We start from the raw sequence: 18,015 nt of genomic DNA, 5'->3' as shown, positions 1-18,015 counted from the left end.
TAAGGCTGAGAAACTGTCCAAGTATTTATATGAAACTAAGTATAGCTAGACTAAGCAGCAATAAAGTCTGTACAGCACAATGAAATGAATGCAGTTGGTAGATTGAATAAAGGTGTCATTCTGTATTTAGTCATTGCTTCTTCTTGTAGAAATGTTAAATGAGGACACATTTCATAAACACTGCTATTGTAATCTAGAAAGAGCATCTCCTAAGTGGTACCCGAGGCACAAAAACACTGTGTGACTCCTTCTCTTTAATTATAAGAGTATCTTAGTAGTATGCTGGAGGTGGGAAGGGGGAATTTGCACAAATATTTTTCACTGTACTGTCTCTCTAGAAATTGACTAGATATTTGAAAATTAATTAATAGGAACCACTCATAACCACATTAACAAATAGAAGAACAATTCTATATTAGTATAAAATATGATATAGAAACTGATAACAGCAAAAAAAATAGAAAATTTGATGAAAGGAGACACATGTTTTAAGGATTAAGATTTTGATTAAAAATTGTTTCCAAATCTAGCTTAAAGAGAAACATAATAAATGAGGAGGTCAGTTATTTAACAGCACTCACAACATATTAAGAAAAAAACAAGTCACAAATACTAAAAATTAATTTTAGCCTTCTTTTAATCTCCTTGCTTTGGACTATTAGAAGTTGTAATTTATTAGTGCTCATCATAACTTAATAAAAAGAAGAGACAAATATTCCCAAACACATCAACCAAATTATGGTCAAGATATAAAATTGTTGTTTAACAACCTAGCTTAGGGGACCTGCATCTTCTTTCTGAGAAGTCACTTTATTACACATTGATTTAAAAAGGTCCAGGATATATTTATATTTAGGAATACACACACACACACACACACACACACACACACACATACACACACAATCACACAGATGAAGATGTGGCCATGATTTTTAAAGAGATGGAGGTGAAGGATGAACATGGGGGAGATAAAAAAAATGAAAGGGGAGGTGGAAATGATGTAAATATGTGATAATTAAAAAAAATTATGATAAAAATCAAGTTCCAAACAACTGCCTTCCATCTTCAATCTGTCACATAGGTAACATGTATATATAGCTTGTTGACAGCTATTGTTCATTAGTTCATTTATTCAATCAACAAATATCAAAATCTCTTTCTATGCGTTGTGATAGATTCTAAAAAGAGATGAAAATGTTTTTTTAAAAAATTCTCAGTGGTTGGCTCTTTATTACCTCCCCCTGAGTGTGAGAGCAGCCTTACCAGGCCACAGAGGAAGACATTGAAGCCAGTCCTGATGAGACCTGAGAGACTAGGGTCAGATAGAAGGGGAGGAGGACCTCCCCTATCATTGACTGGGGGAGGGACATGAGAGAAGAAGAAGAGAGAGGGAGGGTGAGACAGGGAGGGGTTGAAGGAAGGAGCTACGGTGGGATACAAAGTGAATAAACTATAATTAATTAAAAGTAAAACATTAAAAAATTATTACTGACAAACCTTTTGAAATAATCTTCTTGTATATCTTTGGAGTCACTTTCTAAAGAGAATATTGGTCATTGGAGTGATTTTAAATAAGAACAAATTGTTATAAATGCATTAATTCTGAACCCAAATAATTCAGTGACTTCGTTTTTCATGATGTGATGGCTTGTTCCTTTATGTGATACTCTTGAAACCATGGCCAAGTTACACTGCACTTTTGTGCTAAAAATTTTAAGCTATATATACATTTTTCTACACAATAAGAATACTTCAGATATTTCATTAAAACAATGCAAAACTAATACAAAACAAAACAAAAAAATTCTACAAACCATGATCTTGAGTCCTTGAGTAGTGACAGGTACTCGATTGCTTTGACTATTGAAACACCTTGGAATTGGACAGACACCTGGCAGAATTTGGGAACATTTAGAGAAGTAGGTTATAGCTAACCTGGAGTCTGGTGAAGAATTATTACAGCTGATTCTACTAAAGACTCAAAATATGACAGTAGAGAAGTAGTCTTATATGAAATGAGAATTATACTGGAAATGAGAAAAAGGTTACTATTGCTACATGGTGACTTCAATGGCAGAAATAATGCCTGCATTTCCTCTATTTTCTAAGACTGCAGGCTGAACTTTGGAATAATCACAGTCACTTGCCAGAAGGAAACTGAAAACAGCCAAGTTTTCTGGGGCATCTTTGGATTTTCTTATTTTATAAAGCATTAACAAAATCTATTTTAAGTTACTTTGATATTTAACTGCTAAAGAAAATATATTTCCATTTATTTATTTGTTTTTTATTAGTTTTATTCATAAATAAAAAATAAAATACACAGTAAATGGTGGGACCTGGAAAGGATCATCTTGAGTGAGTTGTCCCAGAAGCAAAAAGACACACACGGTATATACTCACTCATATAAACATAGAACATAGGATAAAACCGCTAAAATCTGTACATCTAAACAAACTAAGCAAAAGAGAGGACCCTAACTAAAATGCTCAATCCCTATCCTGAAAGGCAAAGAGGATAGACATCAGAAGAAGAAGAAAACAGGAAACAACTTAGGAACCTGTCACAGAGGGCCTCTGAAAGCCTCTGCCCTGCAGACTATCAAAGCAGATGCTGAGCCTGATGGCCAGCTGTTGGACAGAGTGAATGGAATTTTAGGTAAGAAGTGGGAAATAGCAAGAGCTGGAGAGGACAGGAACTCCACAAGGAGAGCAATGGAACAAGAAAATTTGAACACAGGGAACTTCCCAGAGACTCATACTCCAACCAAGGACTATTCATGGAGATAACCTAGAACCCCTGCACAGATGTAGCCCATGGCAGTTCAGTGTCCAAGTGGGTTACATAGTAATGGGAAGAGGGACTGCCTCTGACATAATCTGATTGGCCTGCTCGTTGATCACCTCCCCCTGTTGGGGGAGCAGCCTTACCAGGCCACAGAAGATGACAATGCAGCCACTCCTGATGAGAATTGATAGACTAAGATCAGAAAGAAGGAGAGGAGGACCTCCCCTATCAGTGGACTTGGGGAGTGGCATGCATGCAGAAAGGGGAGGGAGGGTGGGATCGGGAGGGGAAGAGGGAGGGGCTTATGGGGGATACAAAATGAATAAAGTGTAATTAATAAAATTAAATAAAAAAATTAAAAAATACACGAGATAATACTTGAGAAGATGATCGTATTAAAATATCCTTGAAGTGAAATATTTGCTACAGAGAAAATTATATGTTTAACCCAACATCAGTTCTAGTCTTTTCAAACTGGTGGTTAACAAAAGAAGAACCATATCCACAAAGAGATTATTATTTTCCACTGTGGCAAAGAACTCCATATGTTTTATCACTGTATCATGTTTCAATTAGTAATCAATTTTCATTTATACTTGGTATGTTGTCTCTCAGAAGAGGCTGAATATGATATGATATGTGGTATGATATGATATGTGATGAAACTAAGTGGAAATATGACATAGCTTGTATTAGATAATAGCTTCATGGGAACTCATTCAACTTCAAACTCAATCTATTTCCTTTCTTTTGGGTTGGTTCCTTCTTCTAGTCACTGTCTTGGCTCTGACAGTTGTGTTTTCAACAGTCATGAATCCTCGGTGCAGTGCCGAATGCAGCTGGGTACTAGCAAGATGCTGTAGACAGAGCCCAGATTTCAGTAAGTGCTTTCAATCTGCAGTATTCACCTAGACATCTCTCAAAGCTCTCTTCCTAGCGATGACAGGACGCATTTCTATCATTATGAGTTACAAAGATTCATTTGTTCACTCTATATCTATTATTTTTAGTTGTATTTTATAACCCATACTCATTCAAAGATGGGTTATTGTGAATTGCACCTCTAATCCAGACTGTTGTTAATCTTCAGGTCTTCTGCAAGTTCTTTTCAATTACTCTAGGATGGGTGGATTCTTTCTCCAAACACTTATAAGGATTTGACCTCTTGAAAGCTCTTTTACATGAGCCCCCTTGTTCTATTTTAGGTAAACTATTAAAAGAAGATGTATTACCCACATGGTACACACCATCATTACAGGCTGCTTTCTCTCCCTACTACATATAAGTAAACATCATTTCAGTATTCTCAAGGTTTATGTACCTCCAGAATTACAATCATGAAATCTTATTTTCAAAGACACTAGTTATTTTTTTTTATTTACTTAACCTATTTACATGTGTGCATGTGTTTGTGGAGTGTGTATTTCCCCTGTGTGCAGTAGTTTAGTGAGACATGAAAAGAGTTTCAATCCATTGTTGATTAAAGTAAATGTGGTTGTCTGCTGTCTAATATGGGCACTGAGAATACAACTCTGGCCCTCTGGAAAAGAACAAAATGTTTCTTACTATTACATCAAATTTTCCAGGACATATTTTGAAATATTAAATCCCACAAGGATGATGAGGCTTTCATATTGTGAAGAATTAAGTCTTTATAAGAATTAGTCCTATCAGTGGACTTAGAGAGGGGCAGGGAGGAGATGAAGGAGGGGTGGGATGGGGAGTACAACTGGGATACAAAGTAAATAAACTCTAATTAACATAAAAAACTAAAAATTTAATTTAAAAAAGGATGAGTCCAAAGAACTATACTAACTATGAACCAGAAAGTAGACATCCTGATATATCACTGTTAATCTCCACAGCCTATACTTGCCAGACTCTAGAACAGTGAAAGATAGATTTATGTTGTCTCTAAGCACCCTGGTTGTTTGGTATACTGTTATAGCAACTCAAAAGAACGAAAACATTCATTCATGCTGTTTCACTTGTTTTGTTAGTGTTCATGTCTGTACTTTATGTATTTCCTCGTATGGTATATGTTGTGATTTGAGTATAAAATTTCTCTTATAGGCTTCTTGGTTCCTTGGTTCCTGGCTTGTGGCATTATTGAGAAACTTCTGGAAACTTGAATAGCTAAGGACTAGTAGGAAGCAGTGTAACTCCGGAGGCAAACATGTGGAGACTATGCCTGATTTTATTCCTTTCCACACGTTTCACTTTCCTCCCATGTGCCTGGGGCCAAGCCGCCATGCTAGTGAACCCTCTGAAACTGTAAGCCAAATGAATCTTACTTTCTTTTTATTTATTTGTTTGTTTGTTTATGTATTCACTTTGCATACTGGTCTTACCTCCCCGTGTCACCCTCCCACCCTTTTCTCATCTCCCTCCCCTACTCCTCAGCAATGGGGAGTCCCCTTCCCATTCACCACAGCTCATCAAGTCATATCAGAGCTAAGAGTCTCCTCTTCCCCTATGGCCTGGCAAGGCAGTCCATCCCAGAAGAAGTAATTGAAAAGCTGGCAAGAGAGTCTATGTCAGAGAGAGCCTCTGCTCCCTGTATTAGGAGACCCACATGGGACCTGAGCTGCCCATGAGCAACGTCTTTTTAGGAGCTAGATCCAGTCCACCCAAGGTCTTTGATTTGTGCTTCAGTCTCAGCAGGTCCCTCTTGGCCCTGGTTAGTTGGCTTTGTTGGTCTTCTTGTGAAGCTTCTAACAGATAAAGCAGACATAACAGAGATGGAGAGAAGGTCTAACCAATGCCTGGACCTACCCCATGGGAGAGAAACAACTCCTGACACTATCTTTTAATTAATTAATTAATTACAGTTTATTCACTTTGTGTCCCCTCTGCAGCTCCCTCACTCATCTCCTCCATGTCCCATTCACCCTTCCTCTTTCTCCCTATGTCCTCTCCTAGTCCCTGATAGGGGGGGAGCTCCTCCCTATCTATCTGACCCTAGCTTATCAGGTCTCATCAAAGCTGGCTGTGGCCTGGCAAGGCTGTAACATCCAGGTGGTGATGATCAAAGAGCCTGTCACTAATTCATGTCACAAACAGCTCCTGTACCCCTTACTAGGGAACCACTTGGAAAGTGACAAAGAAACCAAAACCATACAATGGAAAAACACAACATCTTCAACAAATGGTGTTGGTCTAACTAGATGTCTACATGTAGATAAATGAAAATAGACCCATATTTATCACACTGCACAAAGTGGAAGTCCAAGTGGACCTCAACATAAAACCAGACACACTAAATCTGTTAGAAGAAAAAGTGGGGAAGAGGCTTGACCTCACTGGAACAAGAGACAACTTCCTGAACCCCTGACACTATTCATGATACTCTGCTATGCTTGCAGACTTGAGTCAAGCAGAGTTGTTCTGAGAGGCTCCTCCCAACAGCACCTCAAAACAGATGTTGAGACTCACAACAAAACATTGGGCAAGGCATAGGGAACCTTGTAGAAAAATGGGGAGAAGGAGAATCTTACTTTCTTTTTATATTCATTTTATTTTTTCACTATTATTAATATTTATTGTATTTATTGAGAAGTTACCAGGCCTATATAACGAATTTACTGTGGAAACATTTAGAGGCTTAAGCAAACATCTGAGATATCAACCAAACGTGGCATAACAAGTTACTATAACACCAGACATAAACATATCAAGGTTGGACTGGAGGAGACAACCCTCGAGTAAGTTATCTTTGGGAATCAGTCTGTCTGTCTCTGTCTCTGTCTCTGTTTCTGCCTCTCTCTCTCTCTCTCTCCTTCCCTCTGTCCATTCCTCCCTCTCTACTTCCTTACCTCCCTCCTCCTCTGCCTCTGTCTCTCTCAGAGAAGGAGTCCCTGTGCAGAGCTATCAGTTACCGTATTTGCTTGCCCTCAAGCCATCATGCTTACTATGGACTAAACTTCTGAAACTATAACCCAGCTCCAGTGTAACATTTTCCTTTATGTTTTTGGATCTACGGGAGATGGGAAGCCGGGGAGGAGCTGGGAGGCGTGGAGGGAGGGGAAATGGAAGTTGGCACATTTGGAAGTGTCGAAGTCTGCAGCCTATCAAACTCCATTTCCAGGCACTTCTCTGTCATTTTACATCTATCTAAAAATAACAATATTTTTTTAACTTGTCTTTCTTTAATCAAGAAGAGCTTTTTAATTATTTTATTTATTTATTTCATATCTGTATTGCAGTTTCCCTTCTGCCCTCTCCTCCCAGTCCTTCTCTCTCACCACACATCCCAAACATCCTACCTTTCTACTCAGAAAAGGATCAGAATAAGGAAGGCCTTCCTCACACGTTATCACACATATCAAGTTGTATGAGCAGGCTCATCTTTTTCTATTATTGCTAGGCAAGGCAGTGATATTAAGAGAAAGGGTCCCAAGGCAGGCCACAGAGTCAGAGACAGCTTCTGTTTCTGGTGTAAGGATCCAAACATGTAGACTGAGTTATACAACTGTAGCATGTGCAGAGGGCCTAAGTCTGTGTCATGAATTCTCTCTGGCGAGTTAGTCTCTATGGGCCCCTATGGCACAGGTTAGTTGGTTCCCTATGTTTTCTTGTGGTGTCTTTGACATCTCTGTGTTCTTCAATACTTCATCCTCCTCTTCCACAGAGTTCCACAAGTTCGGCCTAATTTTTGGCTAAGGGTCTCTGCATATGTTTGCATCAGTAGCTATATGAAACCTCTCAGATGACAGTTATGCGAGAAGACTATCTGGAAGTATAAGAGAGCATCATTGATATGGTCAGAAGCAGGCTTTCTCTCATGCCATAGGATCCAAGCTGGGCTAGTCATTGTTTAGTCTTTTTTTTTTTTTTAATTTCTGCTCCATCTTTACCCCTGTATATCTTGTTGGCATGAGTAATTGTGAGTCTGTGGTTTTGAGGATAGGTTAGTGTTCGAGTTCCCACATTGGGATACTTTCTTAATTAGAGGAGATGGTCATTTCAAACTCCATGTCACCCATTGCTAGGAATCATAGCTTGTGTCACTCTCATAGATCCCTTAGAGTTTCCATTATCCTAGATTTCTAGCTTTTCCCAGAAAAACTGCCCCCACTGATTACAATTCTCTCTCCCTTATTCTCCCTCTCCATCATTCCCCAACTTGACCCCTCCTGCTCTCTCCCCATACCTGGTTCTCTCCCTCCATTCACCCCCAATGTTTATTATATTTCCCTTTGTCAGTGAGAGTCAAGTGTCCCCTTTGTGTCCTTGTTGTTATTTAGATTCTGTGGGTCTGTGGGTTGTAGCATGCCAATCCTTTACTTTTTGGCCACTATACACTTAAAAGTGAGTACATACCATGTTTATCGTTTTTTTAGGTCTGGGTTACCTTGACCAAGATGATCTTTTCTATTTCTAGTTCCATCTATTTGCCTGCAAATTTTATTTTATTATTGAATTTACTGCTGAGTAATATTTCATTGTATAAATGCACCACAATTTCTGTATCTATTCTTTAACTGAGGGACATCTAGGTTGTTTCCAGATTTTGGCTATTACAAATAAAGCTGCTATGATCATAGATAAGCAAGTGTTCTTGTTATATGGTAGAGTATCTTTTGGGTATATGCTCAGGAGTGGTGTAACTAGTTCTTGAGGTAGATCTAGTCCCAATTTTCTGAGCACCATTAACTTGATTTCCAAAGTGGCTGAACAACTTTTCATTCCCACCAACAATGGAGAAGTGTTCCCCTTGCTTCACATCCTTACCAGAATGAGAAGTCACTTGCGTTTTAAATCTTACCCATTCTTTCAGGTTTAAGAGGGAATCTCAGAGTTGTTTGGATTTGCATTTCTCTGACGATTAAGGATGCTGAACATTTCTTTAACTGCTTCTTGGCCATTAAAGATTCCTCTGTTGAAAACTCTCTGTTTATTTCTGTATCCCATTTTTAATCGGGTTATTTGGCTTGTTGATGTCTACTTTGTAGAGTTAGTTATATATTTTGGATATTAGCCCTCTGCCAGATGTAGGGTTAGTGAAGATATTTTTCCATTCTGTAGACTTCTGTTTTATTCTATTGACAGTGTGCTTTGCGTAGAAGAAATTTTCAGTTTGATGACTTCCCATTTATTAATTGTTGATCTTAGTGTCTGAGCTATTGGTGTTTTGTTCAAGAAGTTGTCTCCTGTACTACTGAGTTCAAAGCTATTCCCAACTTTTTCTTCCATTAGATTTAGTGAATCCCAGTTTATTTTTTTTAAGTCTCAACTTTGAGACTTAATATTTTTTTAATTTTTTATTAATTACACTTTATTCATTTTGTATCCCCCCCATAAGCCCCTCCCTCCTCCCCTCCTGATCCCACCCTCCCTCCCCTTTCTGCATGCATGCCACTCCCCAAGTCCACTGATAGGGGAGGTTCTCCTCTCCTTTCTGATCTTGGTCTATCAGTTCTCATCAAAAGTGGCTGCATTGTCCTCTACTGTGGCCTGGTAAAGCTGCTCCCCCAACAGGGGGAGGTGATCAACGAGCAGGCCAATCAGATTATGTCAGAGGCAGTCCCTCTTCCCATTACTATGTAACCCACTTGGACACTGAACTGCCATGGGCTACATCTGTGCAGGGGTTCTAGGTTATCTCCACGAATAGTCCTTGGTTGGAGTATGAGTCTCTGTGTTCAAATTATCTTGTTCTGTTGCTCTCCTTGTGGAGTTCCTGTCCCCTCCAATCCCAGTTTTATGTTGAGGTCTTTGATATACTTGGACATGAGTTTTATGAGGTGTGAAAAATATGAACCTCTTTGCATTCTTCTACACACAGACACCCAGTTAGACAAGCACAATTTGTTGAATATTCTATCTTTTCCACATTGTATGGTTTTGGCTTGTTTGTCAAATATCAATTATCCATAGGTGTGTGGATTTATTTTGGGATCTCCAATTTAATTTCATTGATCATTTTGTCTATTTTGATGCCAATACTGTAAGGTTTTTATTATTATTGCTTGGTAGTACAGCTTGAAATCAGGAATGGTGATAACTCCGGAAGTTCTTTTGTTACGCAGGATTGTTTTTGCTATCTTGGGTTTTATATTTTCCTATATGAAGTTGAGAATGAGAAGTTGACTTTCTCAAGATCTGTAAAGAATTATGTTAGAATTTTGATGCAAATTGCATTGAATATGAAGATTACTTTTTGTAAGATGGCATGTTTACTATGTTACTCCTATTGATACATGATCATGGGAGATCTTTCCACCTTCTCATATCTTCTTCAGTTTCTTTCTTTAGAGACTTGAAATTCTTGTCATACAGGTCTTTCATTTGCTTGGTTAGAGTTACACCAAGACATTTCATATTGTTTGTAGTTATTGTGAAGGATGTTTTCCAATTTTTGTGCAACCAGTTTATTTTTCTATAAAGGAGGACTACTGATTTTTGGAGTTATTTTTTTTTTTATCCAGGCACTTTGCTGAAGGTGTTTTTCAGTTGTAGATGTCCTCTGGTAAAATTCTGGGGATCGCTTATATAGAATAGCATATCATCAGTGAATAGCAATACATCTTCCTTTCCAAACTATATCCTCTTGATCCCCTTTGCTTGCCTTATTACTATAGCTAGAACATCAAGTACTATATTGAGTAGATATGGAGAAAGAAGTCAGCCTTGTTGTGTCCTTGATTTTAGTGAAATTGCATTAAGTTTCTCTCCATTTATTTTAATGCTGATTATTAGCTTGCTGTATATTGCCTTTATTGTGTTTATGTATAAGTCTTATATTGCTAATTTCTCCAAGACTTTTTTAATTTAATTTTTTATTTTTTATTATTAGTTACATTTTATTAACTCTGTATCCCAGCTATATTCCACTCCCTCATTCCTTCCCAATCCCATCCTCCTTCCTTCATCTCCTCCCTGTTCCTTTCCAAGTCCACTGCTTGGGGAGGACCTCCTCCCCTTTCTTCTGACCCTGTTTTATCAGGTATCTTTAAGACTTGCTGCAAAGTCCTCCTCCGTGGCCTAACAGGACTGCTCCTCCCTTGGGGGATGGGGAGGTCAAAGAGCCTGCCATTGAGTTCTTGTCAGAAATAGTCCCTGATCCCCTTACTATGGGAAACTTATCATCAGGGAGATGCAAATCAAAACGACCCTGAGATTTCACTTTACACCCATCAAAATGGCTAAAATCAAAACTCAAATGACAACACATGCTGGAGAGGTTGTGGAGAAATGGGAACCCTCCTCCATTGCTGGTGGAACCACTGGTACAACCACTTTGGAAGTCAATCTGGCACTTTCTCAGACAATTAGGAATAGTGCTTCTTCAAGAACCAGCTATACCACTGCTAGGCATATACCCAAAATTTGCTCAAGTACACAACAAGGACATTTGCTCAAACATGTTTGTAGCAGCTTTATTTGTAATAGCCAGAACCTGGAAACAACCCAGATGTCCATCAATGGAGGAATGGATACAGAAATTGTGGTATCTCCAAGACTTTTATCATGAAGGGGTGTTGGATTTTATCAAAGGCTTTTTAGTCATTTAATGACAATGTCATTTGTTTTATTTCTTTCAGTTTGTTTATATGGTGGATTACATTGATGGATTTTCATATACTGAATCATGCCTGCATCCCTGGAATAAAGCCTACTTGATCAGGTTGGATGATGTTTTTGATATGTTCTTGAATCTGATATGCAGGTATTTTCGCATCAATGTTCATTAGGGAGATTCGTTTGAAATTCTCTTTCTTGGTTTAGTCTTTGTGTAGTTTAGGTGTCATGGTGATTATGACCACATAATTAATTTGGAAGTGTTTCATCTGTTTCTAATTTGTGGCATAATTTGAGAAGTATTGATATTAAGTCTTTTTTGAAAGTCTGGTATAATTCTGTGCTAAAATCCACTAGCCCTTGGCTTTCTTTGGTTCAAAGAAATGACTGCTTCTATTCCCTTGGGAATTTTAAGACTGCTTTTAATGACTGTGTTTATTTACTTAGGTTACAAGTCTATTTAAGTTGTTTACCTGATCTTGTTTCTATTATTGAAGTACAGATTTAATCCATGGTGATCTGATAAGATACAAGGTATGAATTACTTCAAAGTTCTCATGTCTGTTGAAGCTTACTTTGTGACCAACTATATGATCAGTTTTGGAGACAGTTCCATGAGATGCTGAGAAGAAGGTATATTCTTTTATGTTTGGCTGAGATGTTCTGCAGATATCTGTTAGGACCATTTTATTCATAACAGCTGTTATTTTCATTCTCTGTTTAGTTTCTGTCTTGATGACCTGTCCATTGGTGAGCATGTGGTGTGGAAGTCTCCTACTATTACTGTTACGGTTTGATATGTGATTTAAGTAACGTTTCTTTTACAAATGTTGGTGTCATTGCTGAGACATCGTCTTGGTGGATTTTTTCTTTGATGAGTATAAAGCATCTTTCTTCCTCTCTTTTGATTAATTTTGGTTGAAATTCTATTTTATTAGATGTTTGAATGACTATGCTTGCTTCTTGGATGCATTTCCTAGAGAATCGATTTTCCAGCAATTAACTCTGCAGTAATGTCTATCTCCATTGCTGACATGCATTTCTTATATGTAAAAGAATGATGAACACGGTTTTCACATCCATTCTCTTATCTTGTGTCTTTCTTTGGGGAGTTGAGTTCACTGATATTGAGAAATATTAATGATTTTTAAATTCCTGCTGTTTTTAGTAGTGTGTCTGTGTGTGTGTGTGTGTTTTGATGGTGTGAAGTTATTTATTTCCTTTGTTTTCCTGGCTATAGTTAACCTCCTGGGGTTGGTGTTTTTCTTCCAATATCTTCTGAAGTGTTAGATTTGTGGATAGATACTGTTTAAATTTGTTATTTTTTATGTAATATCTAATTTTCTCCATTTATGGTGATTAAAAGTTTTGCTGAATATAGTAGTCTAGTTGATGTTTTGTATGCTTCTTGTATGTGTTTCAGCACCTTTAGGTTGGGGAATTATTTTTCTTTGTATTTATTGGGAATATTTTCTGGGCCATGGAGCTTTGAATATTCTCCTTCTATTTCTATTATTCTTGGGTTTGATCTTGTCGTAGTGTCCCAGATTTCCAGGATGTTTTGTGTCAGAAATTTTTTATACTCAGCATTTTTTTTGACCAAAGTATCTATTTCCTCTAACGAATCTTCTATGCAAAAGTTTCTCTCTTCCATTTCTTATATTCTGTTGGTGATGCTTGCATTTGTAGTTCCTGTCATAATGACCTATCCTGGTTTTTTTGTTTGTTTGTTTGTTTGTTTTTTATGTAGGTTTTCTATCTCCAGGGTGTCCTCAGTTTGTGATTTCCTTATTGCTTCTATTTCCATTTTGCAGGTATTGAATAGTTTTGTTTTTCGTTTTTTTTTTTTTTGTTTGTTTGTTTGTTTTTTCCATTTCCTTCACCTGTTTGATTGTATTTTCCTGTATTGCCTTAAGGGATTTATTCATTTCCTTTTTAAAGGCTTCTATAGTTTTTATAAGGTTGGATTTAAGGTCATCTTCTTGTGCTTTGGCTGTATTAGGATATCCAGGGCTTGCTGTAGTAGGATATCCGGGCACTGGTGGTCTTCTACTGCCCTGGTTCCTGTTGATTGTCTTCTTACATCTGGCCATTAGCTATCTGGCTGTCCCTGGTGTTGGTTGGATGTTCCTGGTACCCGTATGTCTTCTCAGTAAGGCAGGCAGAGGTGTGGGTCAGACAATGGAGAGGAAGGGACACCATACAGCTCATGCCTGCTGGTTGTGCCACAGGTGTACCCAACAAGCAGGGGGTTGGCAGGAAATGGTCCAAGCAAAATGTTCCTGGGGAATGGTAGGCCTCCTCAGTGGAAAGGAGGGCAGAGGTAAGGGCTGGAAGATGAAGCTCAGAAACAGCTTGGAGATCAAGCTTCCTGGCTCTTATAGTTTCCCCTTTTTCAACTCCCCCTAGTCTATCCTTACACATCCCCTCTCCCCCCAAAATCCACCTCCTTCCCCTTCCTTCCACAAAAGGAGGCATACAGGGAACATCAACCAAAGTACAGCAATCACACACTATAAGACCAGGCACACACCATCACATCAAGGATGGGTGAAGCAATCCAGCAGTAGAAAAAGTATGCCACAAACAGGCAAAAGACCCAGAGAAAGCTCCCACTCCCACTGCCTGGAAACTCAGAATGCCAAACAACTCATCCATAATATATATGGAGAGAACATAGGTCAGAACACTACAGGCTCCCTGATCTCTGTGAGCTCCCATGAATCCCAGTTAGCTGATTCTCCGGCCACATTTTCCTGGTGCCACTACCCATCTGGTTCCTCTGATGCTTCCTTCCCCCGTCTGCCTGGTATTCCTCAACCTCTGCCTATAGTTTGACTGTGGGACCCTGCATCTCCTCCCATCATTTTCTGGATGAAATCTTTCTTATTTCTTTGATGATGATTTTACTAGGCTCTGAGCCCAGAATAGTCTGAAGAGAGGAAAAAAGTTCATATGTAAAAGGTTTTGTGGCTAGTTGCTGTCCTAGTCCCTCCATTTGAGGCCTTGCCAAGTTATAGAAGATGGACAGTCCAGGCTCTATGTCCACCAGTACTAGAAACCTTTTCTAGGATTACTCTTGTATATTTTATGGAGTTTCCATTTCACTAGGTTTCCACCTTGCTTCCAGAACACCCCACAATTCCAGTCATTTCTTTCAGTTTTTGCTCCCTCCATTCTCCCCATCCCTCCTGTTCCCAGTCCAACCCCATCCCAACCACCTGCAAAATTTACTCTATTTCTGCCTCTCAGGAAGATTCCCCTTCAGCCTTCTTTTACTTAGCCTCTATGTATAGGGCTTGTAGCATGACTGTCTTTTATGTTACAGCCAGTATCGATTTATAAGTGAATACCTATCATGTTTGTCTTTCTGGGTCTGTGCTATCTCACTAGAGAAAATTTTTTTTCTAGTTCCATCCATTTGCCTGAAAATTTTATAATGTCATTGTTTTGAAAAGCTGAGTAATAAGCCTGGCCTGGTGGCACATGCCTGTAATTCCAACACTACAGGAGGCAGAAGCAAGTTGATCACTCTGTGAGTTCAAGGCTAGCCTGGTCTACAAAGCAAGTTCAGGACAGCCAGTGCTACACAGAGAAACCCTGCCAAAAACCAAACAACAACAAAAGCTAAGCAATATTGCATTGTATAAGTGTGCCACATTCTTTATATACTTTTTTTTTTGTTTAAAGGATATCTACGTTATTTCCATTTTCTGGCTATTATGAATAAAGCTATGTAAACATAGTTAAGCCGGTGTCCTTGTGATAGGATAAACCATCCTTTGATATGTAACAGATGTGCAATAGGTAGGTCTTGAGGTAGATCAATTTCCAACTTTCTGAGAAACTGCCATATTGACTTCCAGAGTGTTTGTGTAAGTTTGCACTCCCACAACTGTAGACAAGTGTTTCCCTTGCTCCATATCCTCACTAAGCATGAGCTGTGACTTGTGTTTTTGATATTAGCCATTAACATGTGTAAGAGGGAATCTCAAAGTCATTTTCATTTTCATTTCCCTGATGGCTAAGGATGTTAACATGTCTTCAAGTGTTTCTTAGCCAATTTCAATTTCTCTGTTGAATATTCTCTGTTTAGATATGTATGACCATTTTCTAATTAGATTATTTAGTTTGTTGATGTCTAGTTTCTTGATGCTTTATATAATTTGAATATTAGCCCTGTGTCATATGTAGAGTTGGTATACGTCTTTTCCTATCTGTGGGCTGACAATCTTGTCCTATTGAGGATGTCTTTTCCTTTGCCGAAGCGTTTCCGTTTCCTGAGGTCCTGTTCATTAATTGTTGATCTTAGTGCCGGTGCTATTGGTTTTCTGTTTAGGAAGTTGATTTCTGTACCAATGTGTTTAAAACTATTCCCTAATTTCTCTTTTATCAGATTCATTGTATCTGTTTTGTCTCTTGAATTCTTTGAAATAGAAATAGAAGTAGTACTGACAAATTCATTTTATGAGGCCACAGTCACCCTGATACCCAAACCATACAAAGAATCAACAAAGAAAGAGAATTAAAAACCAATTCTCTTCATGAAGACTGGTGCAAAAATTCTGAATAAAATACTCACAAACTAAATCTAAGAACACATCAAAAAGATCATTCACAATGATCAAGTAGGATTCATGCCAGAGATGCAGGAATTGTTCAACATATAACATTCTGTCAGTAATCAACCATACAAACAACCTGAAAGAAAGAAACAAACAAACATGATCATTTCATTAGATGCTGAAAAATCCTTTGACAAACTCTAATATTCCTTCATGATGAAAGTCTTGTAGCGATCATAGATAAAAGGGCCATGATACATTTTTATTTAAATAAAATATACCAGAATATCATATTATCATTTAAATTTATTTTAAAATTCTAGTTTCTTTTATTTTTCACTCATTGCTTTTTAGCAGGTGAACTTACTGCTAAAGACTCCCTGTAATATATATTATCAAAGACAGTACGTTACTTGGGCAGGAGTCATCTTTTGGATCAGGAAGTGATTATCAGGGAAATGGGAGATGAGTGTTGATGGGAGAATCAACCTAAATGTGTAATTCTGTTATTTTGTCAGATAATTTAAAAAGTACAAATAAAATATTAAAAATGATAAAAAGAGTATATATCTTATTCAGATTATTAGAAGTTAGACTAAACAAAAAAGAACAAAAGAATCAAATTTCAAACAAAGCTTGAATTCAAGATTGAGTCTACCATACCAATTTTCTGTTTCTCTATCTTTAAATGGAAAAAAATAGAATCAATTATTTTAATTTATCATTAAAGGCAATAATCAAGTTAAGCTCACAGACATATCTCCTAATAGAATCTACTACTGCTTACTATTGCAGTTTTTAATGTTGTCTTGTTGCAGGTATTAGCATAAGGCCCATACTTATATTCACTAACACTCCTCAAAAATTTCACGAAGTTAGTGTGGCTATTATAGTCATGTGTTGGAATTGCCACTTAGGAGAGAGAGGGCAGAAGCAGCAATCCAAGTGGGATAAGGTATCTGTCATATTGTAAAAGGTGAACTAAGTAAATTTGTGTGGTCGGAAAGAAGAGAGTTGGTTATTGCTAAGAATTAACGGCTTTCAATTCTTGAAGATGATACAAACTTCATTTTGTTCTATCATGTAACTTTGAATGACTCCATTATGTTATAAATTATAGTTTTATTTGACAAATTGTGGAAGCCTTCAGTATATTATATATAGAATCTTTATAGAAGGAATTTGACTAAAATGAGATTTTTTTTCAGCATAGAAGATATATGAGGCAGAGATTTAAAATACCTTGAAAAGAAAAGTCTTACTTTTTCACAAAAGGTTATCTGAATGATTTTTTTTATTATTGCCATCTTTTTAAAAAGGTACATGCTATGTGGTAATTGTTCTTTTAACTACTGACACAATTAATTCTTAATGCATGAGAAATATAATTTATGGTTTTATTTGGCATGCACTTAAGCACCCGCATAGCAATTACTGGTGTGACATTTTTGTCTGCACTATAAAGCATCACACATCCTCCATTTCATCACTTTAAAATTGAAGCAAAGAGGTTCACTCCTTGGGGAGTACCTGCCTTGGTCTTATCTGGTAGAATGAAAATATGATTGCCTTCCTGACACTATAAATTATGCTTTCCTTATTCTAGGGACCATCTGCAATAGAAATCTATACTATTACTGTGGCTCTTTTGCTTTATAGGGAATTGTTTTTACCGTTGTAATACTTAAATTAAAAAAAAAAAATCTCTTCTTTTTCTTTCTTAAATTATATGGCAATCCAGCATCACAAAGGATCATTTCTTGAAAAAATCACACTACGGAACATTTACTTCCTATTGTAATAACTAACATAAGGATCTGATTCAAACAGTGAGCAAATGCTAGAACTGAAGTTGAATGAAACTCCATCAATTGCTTCTTTTGAAACAAACAGCTACATGCCTCTCCTGGGTGAACTTTTCCTGTAACTTTTTCCCCAATTACAATGTGTTGGAAACACAAACAACCAATAACTGTCACAGTCTTGAGAGTTAGAGTGAAACCCTTGTTTGTGTAGTCTCTGCAGGCATTTTCATGGCAAAGGTTGTGCTTTATCCAAGGTTGTTCGCAGACCCAGTAGCTTCAGTTGCTTTCGGGTGAAGCTCTGCACCTGTTTCTGTTCTTTTTATTTTTCTTT

This window comes from Psammomys obesus, unplaced genomic scaffold, assembly GCF_907164565.1.
Source record: "Psammomys obesus unplaced genomic scaffold, mPsaObe1.curated_primary_1811, whole genome shotgun sequence".
In the NCBI taxonomy this organism is placed as follows: domain Eukaryota; kingdom Metazoa; phylum Chordata; class Mammalia; order Rodentia; family Muridae; genus Psammomys; species Psammomys obesus.
The sequence above is the reverse complement of the archived record's forward strand: the minus strand, read 5'-3'. Positions refer to the sequence as shown.